Below are 6497 nucleotides of genomic sequence, written 5' to 3'. Positions count from 1 at the left end.
TACAAACCAGTATTCTGACTTACTCCTTTTGCAACTTAAGAAACTCCACAACTCCTTGCAAATTTTTGAACATCCTTATACATATGTGGCTAGTAATACTTATCCTTCAACAAACTCAATGTCTTATCAATTCAAAAATGTCCAGCCAATCCACCACTATGCATTTCCTTAATCAAATTAACTCTCATGGAACTTCTAGGGATACACAATTGAATTCCTTTGAACAACATACCTTTTTGAATGAAATATTCATCATACTTACTTATGTGATCTATTAGGTTTGGTGCTATGCACTCTCTTCATGCCTCAAAAAAATCAAGGTCAATATCATACAACTCTTTCATATCATAAAAACCAAGAACTTCAACCTTCATGTTGGTCAACAAAGAATGCCTTCTACTCAATGCATTAGCAAATATATTAGTAACTCCACTCTTATGTTTAATAAAAAATGTAAAACTCTACAAATATTCAATCCAATTCATATGTCTCTCATTCAATTTATATTGACTTCCCAAGTACTACAAAGCTTTATGATTAGTATATAATACAAACTCCTTAGGAATCAAATAATGTCTCCACTTCTTCAAGGCTTGAAAAATAGCATAAAATTCTTGATCATATACAAAATAATTCCTTTTAGCATCATTCAACTTTTCACTAAAGAAAGCAATAGGTTTACCTTCTTGACTCAATACAAATCCTATTGCACTACCACTTGCATCACATTCAACTTGAAATACCTTATTGGAATTAGGTAAAGCTAGTACAGGAAACTAAACAACCTTTTATTTCAAAGTCTCAAAACTCTTATGAGCTCCATGTGTCCACTTGAAATCATTTTTATCTCCTCTCCTTGTCTCAGTCATAGCATTACAAATAGAACTAAAATTTCTTCTAAACTTTTTGTAAAAATTAGCCAAACCATGAAATGATCTTACCTCACCTATATTCTCAGGTGTAGGCCATTCCAAAATTTCTTTTACCTTCTTAGAAGCCATCTTCAAACCATCAACTAAAATCACAAGTCCCAAATACACAATCTCTTCTTGCATAAAAGAACACTTTTTTGGATTAATCATCAACTTCTACTATTTCAATCTTTGCAATACTTGTCTAACATGCTCAAGATGTTCTTCCTTGATCTTATTTAATATCAAAATGTCATCTAGATAAACAATCAAAAAATTAACCAATAATCTTTTCAAAACTTCATTAATCAACCTCATAAAAGTGTTAGGTGCATTAGTTAAACCAAAAGGAATAACCAACCATTCATAAAAATTATCTTTTGTCTTAAAAGAAGTCTTCCACTCATCACCTTCTCTGATTCTGATATGATGATAGCCACCCTTTAAATCAATCTTGGTAAAATACTTTTCTCCACTCAAATAATCCATTATGTCATCCACCCTCAGCATAGGAAACCTATATTTCACTGTGATCTTGTTAATAGCTCTAGAATTAGTACACATTCTACATTCTCCATTCTTCTTAGGTGCTAATATAGCAAGTAAAACACATGGACTCAAACTTTCTCTGATCAAACCTTTCTCCAACAACTCATGCACTTGTTTGTTAAGTTCTTCATTCTTTGTAGGTGTCAATATATATTACGCTTTGTTAGGAAAACTAGCTATAGAAATCAGATCCATACAATGACTTATACTTGTCATTGGAGGTAAACCATTAAGTATATCATCTATAACAATATCCTCATACTCATTCAACAATTCTACAATTTCTTCTGGTACTCAATCAATACTACTAGATGTCACACGGTCACCATTGATTGGCACTCGGTTACTATTGACACAACTCAGTCTTCTTGGAATTATAGCACAACAAACTTTACTCTATTTCATTTCCTTTTCAAATTGCTTCCCATTAACCATGCAAATTTTTATATTAGTACAATTAACCTCATCTAGACTTTCAATCAAAGGCAATAATATTTGCTTCTTCCCATTCACCAAATAGTATATTGATTTAATCTTCCATCATGTATAGCATATCTATCATATTTCTAAGGTCTACCCAACAAAACATGAATACAATCCATAAGCATAATATCACAAAAAAAATCATCAAAATAATGCCCAATTTTGAACTTCACAATACATTGCTCACTTACCAATATCTTATGCTCATCCTTGATTAATGAAACATGATAGGGTTTAGGATGCTTCAACCTCTACAATTGCAACTTTGTAACCAACTCTTATGATGCCAAATTTGTAGAACTTCCATTGTTAATGATCACCTTACAATATTTTCCATCCATCTTACATCTAGTTTTGAAAAGACTTCTCCTTAGGATAGGTTCCTCATCACTTCCCTTATTACATGAGGTTCTTCTTACCATCAGATTTTCATCAGCCTTAGGTCCACTAGGTGAACCCTTAGTGTCTCCTTGAATCACAACATTTATGTTACCTTATCCATTTTCATAGGATCTATACTCAAAAGATCTATGGCCTTCTTTACCACATTTGAAATAATTACCATGAAAACCATCTCTAGAATAAGAATTACCTCTTTTTTAATAAGAACTAGTACCTCCTTGGTAGGAATCACCATCTTTCCACTTGGTCTTGCCTTTATCATCATTCTTCCATTCAGATTTCCCTTTATCTTGCATAGAATTGTCAAATATACCACCTTCTCCATAAGATCTATCTCTATCTCTCTACAGTCTACCACCTCTACCTCTTTGTCTTTGTTTATGCTTCTTTTTCAAGATCTCCTCATCTTTTAAGGCATATTGGTATGCTTCTTCCACACTTTCCAATTTCACAAAACTTATTTTATCTTGAATTCTAGATCTCAATCAATTTATGTACCTTGAAATTTTTTCAACATCATCATCCACATGTCTAGATCTGATGTCCAATCTATAGAATTCTTTAGTATACTCTTTCATAGTCATGTATCTTTGTCTTAAATTTTGCATCTTTCTCAACAAGCTAACTTGGTAATCAGTAGGAAGGAATTTTTTCTTTACCTTGTTCAACATTTTCACCCAAGTTTTGATCTTTTCCTTTCCTCTCCTTCGTCTATCAATTTTCAAATTCTCCCACCATAGTGAGGCATGTCCTTTCAATCTTGTAAATGTAATTTTTACCATCCTATTATTAGGAATGTTTTCATACTCAAGGAACTTTTCCATTTTAGAGATCCAATCTAGCACAATATTGGTGTCCAATTTCCCATCATAATGTACATCTTCTACAATAGGCTTTGGATTTTCTCTAGATAATACTCTCAATGACTTTGCCTCATCTTGATCTTCTTCAAGTTCTAGATTAGGTTTTGGTGTTACTTGTCATATCACTTACATCATCAAGATGTGATCCTCTCTACTAGACTATCTCCACAACATCTAATCTAGCTACAATTTGTCTCAATGTATCCAATATTACATTATCAATATTTCCTCTACCTCAAACCATCTTTATAAATTAGGTTCCTACAAGATTGTAACCCTCTATAAGTTGTAGGTCAAATCCTCATATCTGCCACCCCACAACCCAAATTCACCTAGGGTTCTACACAATCCAATCTCCACAAGGACAAACCTCAACTCTAATACAACCTAACATAGGAGGTACAAAGAACTAGGTCCAAAGGCACATGCAACTATTCAAACTACCTGCATAGAGTCAACACAACAAAAATAACAACAAAAAAAAACAACACGAAAAATAGAGGAAGAACATGCCTTCATTCATATATATTCAAAGATCTATTACATGCCAAACTATAAGGCCTTCTGGGTTAGGGCCATGTATCAATTCAATTACAATCTTTAATGATCAAACTTTTCATTTGCTCCTAATTCCTCTAAATTCTATCCTAATATTCTAACAAAGGTCTCTTAAATACATGCACAACCACAAGTTGGCCTGTTGCAAAATATAACTAGATAAACTCTCATATTAAATGCTAGGCTAAGCCACAAGTTAGCTTGCAATAGATATCTGATATTAAATTACATGCAAAGGTTAGCCTCAATAGGAAACCACACATAGACAACTCAATAAATAAAGCATCCAGAAATACTAACACTCGACATCTAAACAAACATTTGAAAACTACCCAAACTTGGAAACCAAAGAACAATCGGCAACCACACAAACACGACAACCAAAGAACACTCGATAGCAACCGAGAACTCGACATCAACTAGAAAGATTGACATCCACTAAATGCTAGGCACCCACTAAGAACTTGACAACGCAAGGCATTGCAACTCGGCAAAAACTAGAAAAACTGAAAACATGTAGGATAGCAATGCAACCCAAGATGCTCCTACATCATAAAGGAACCATAGAACTGAGAGATTTTTTTGCTAAGGCAAGAACAAGTGTTGAAGAAGAGTACTTTGTAATTTTCATGAGAAATTTACTTGATGAAGGTAAAAGGAAATTGGGGGATGGTAATATAAAATATAAATAGAGAGTTGATAAGAGAAAGATACATAAATATGTTGAGATTAGAGATGAGGTTATGATTCACTTGAAGAAGAATAGATTTCTAGTTGGTACCTAGAGTAAGCTAAAAATGAAGAAATTTGGACCTTGTAAGATTCTGAAGAAATTTGACAATGGAAATGCTTATGAGTGGAATTACTAGAAGACATGGTTATATGATCTATATTTAACATTTTAGACATCATTGAGTACTATGAGTCTAATAATGAGATTGAAGATAACTTAGACTATCTTGAGAAATAGAGAGAACATTGAGAGAATCATGAATAATAGAATAAGCAAGAGTACAAGAGGAAAGGACTATATGGAATACCTAGTTGGAATACTATGCAGTATCTCCAAAGCTCCAAACACCCCCTAATGATTAAAAGTGCAAGTTGGAATGTCAGCTAATTATAAATGCCTGATAGAAAGTATATAATTAAGGATTGGACAATTAAACTTGAACATGTTGATTTTTATTTCTACAAGAGGTCAAGTTGATTGGATATCATGCCTATACTACTATGAAATTTATTTGGAATGAAGGGTAAAGGTGGAGTGGGCATCCTTTCCCACCCTAAATGGGAAGATCTCATTTTGGACCATGGATTTTCCCCCTGTAGTAGGATGGTTTGGATAACACTATCTTTGCAAGAAACAATTGTTGGTATATGCAATCTTTATGCTGCAAATGACTATAGAGATAGAGATAAACTTTTGGTTTTTATGCCAACAACCTTACCTAGGGCTCACTTGATTATTGCAAGAGATTTAAATATGGCAAAGAATGGAGAGGACAAATATGGAGGTCTTAAAAACTCATGGAAAGGGAATGAATATTTCTTCTAGGAAAAAGTAAAGAGAAGGCTCAATTTGGCTGATCATATTGGTAACAAGAATTTTTTTCCTTTGATATAAGGTTTACTTGGACCAATAACTAGACTAGCAGGAGCAGAGTGTATTGTAGACTTGACAAAGTCTATGCATGTTAGTGAATAGTTTTTCCTTCTCATCAAGAAGATACAGAAAAAGAGATAAGGAAAACTTCCACCATAATTGAGTTATTTTGATTAAAATCTCTATGTTTTGAGGCAAAAATCCCTCCTTGAATGATGAACAATAACCTCTTTTATTTCAAAAGAATTGAATAGATGAGATATTTTTACTAGAAAAAACTAAGGTTATAAACTACTTTTCCATCACTATGCAAAAGTATTGAAAACTTATTGCTAGTTCAATGCTAAATCAATAGACTTAATTATATTTTTTATATAAACTTGAAAAAGAGGTGATCGATTCAACTAAACAAGATAAATAAAAACCCATTTATACAATACAACACACAATCATTAATCATAACCAAGAAAACATTCCTTATGAAAAGAATCAAGATTACCAAAATTGTATGATCTCAAATGAAAAATGATGTGTCACAATACCCCAAGAAGATTTATGATTCTATTTCTTCATCCAAATAAATGGCAGTACAAAATGGTTTAGTCTAAACTTGCCTCAATAACTAAAGTTCTTAAAGAAAAATCACCAAAGTATCGATACAAAAATCATTAAAATACTTAAAATATATAGTTGTGCAAGGCTTATAAATAGTTATGAAACTAACTCCAGCTAGAGTTGATAAAGCTAAGCCTAGAACTAGAAAGCAACTAACTTAAGAAACCAAAATATTTAAATGATTGCGGCCTTATTCTCAAGCTAAGTAGTTGTAATGTTGACTAGATCTCATGGCTTTCCTTGTCCAAAAGTTGTGTTGCCTCTTACATCTTTCCAATATTTGTAAATGACTTTGAAATCCATGATCTCTTTCTGCTATGAAATTCCTAGTTGTTCTATCCTCAATTGCAAGATGGTGATGACCCTACAAGCATACTCTAGCTTCTTAATCTGCATAATTAGATGATCATCACTAATTATGATTATCAAATCTATTCGGGAAACAATGATGAAGTTTGTAGGAGAGACCTATTTGGTGTCTTTAAGAGCTCATAGATTGTCTTGGAAAGT

Source organism: Cupressus sempervirens, chromosome 11, assembly GCF_028749045.1.
Source record: "Cupressus sempervirens isolate cs-2001-9-10 chromosome 11, ASM2874904v1, whole genome shotgun sequence".
NCBI lineage: Eukaryota > Viridiplantae > Streptophyta > Pinopsida > Cupressales > Cupressaceae > Cupressus > Cupressus sempervirens.
The sequence above is the reverse complement of the archived record's forward strand: the minus strand, read 5'-3'. Positions refer to the sequence as shown.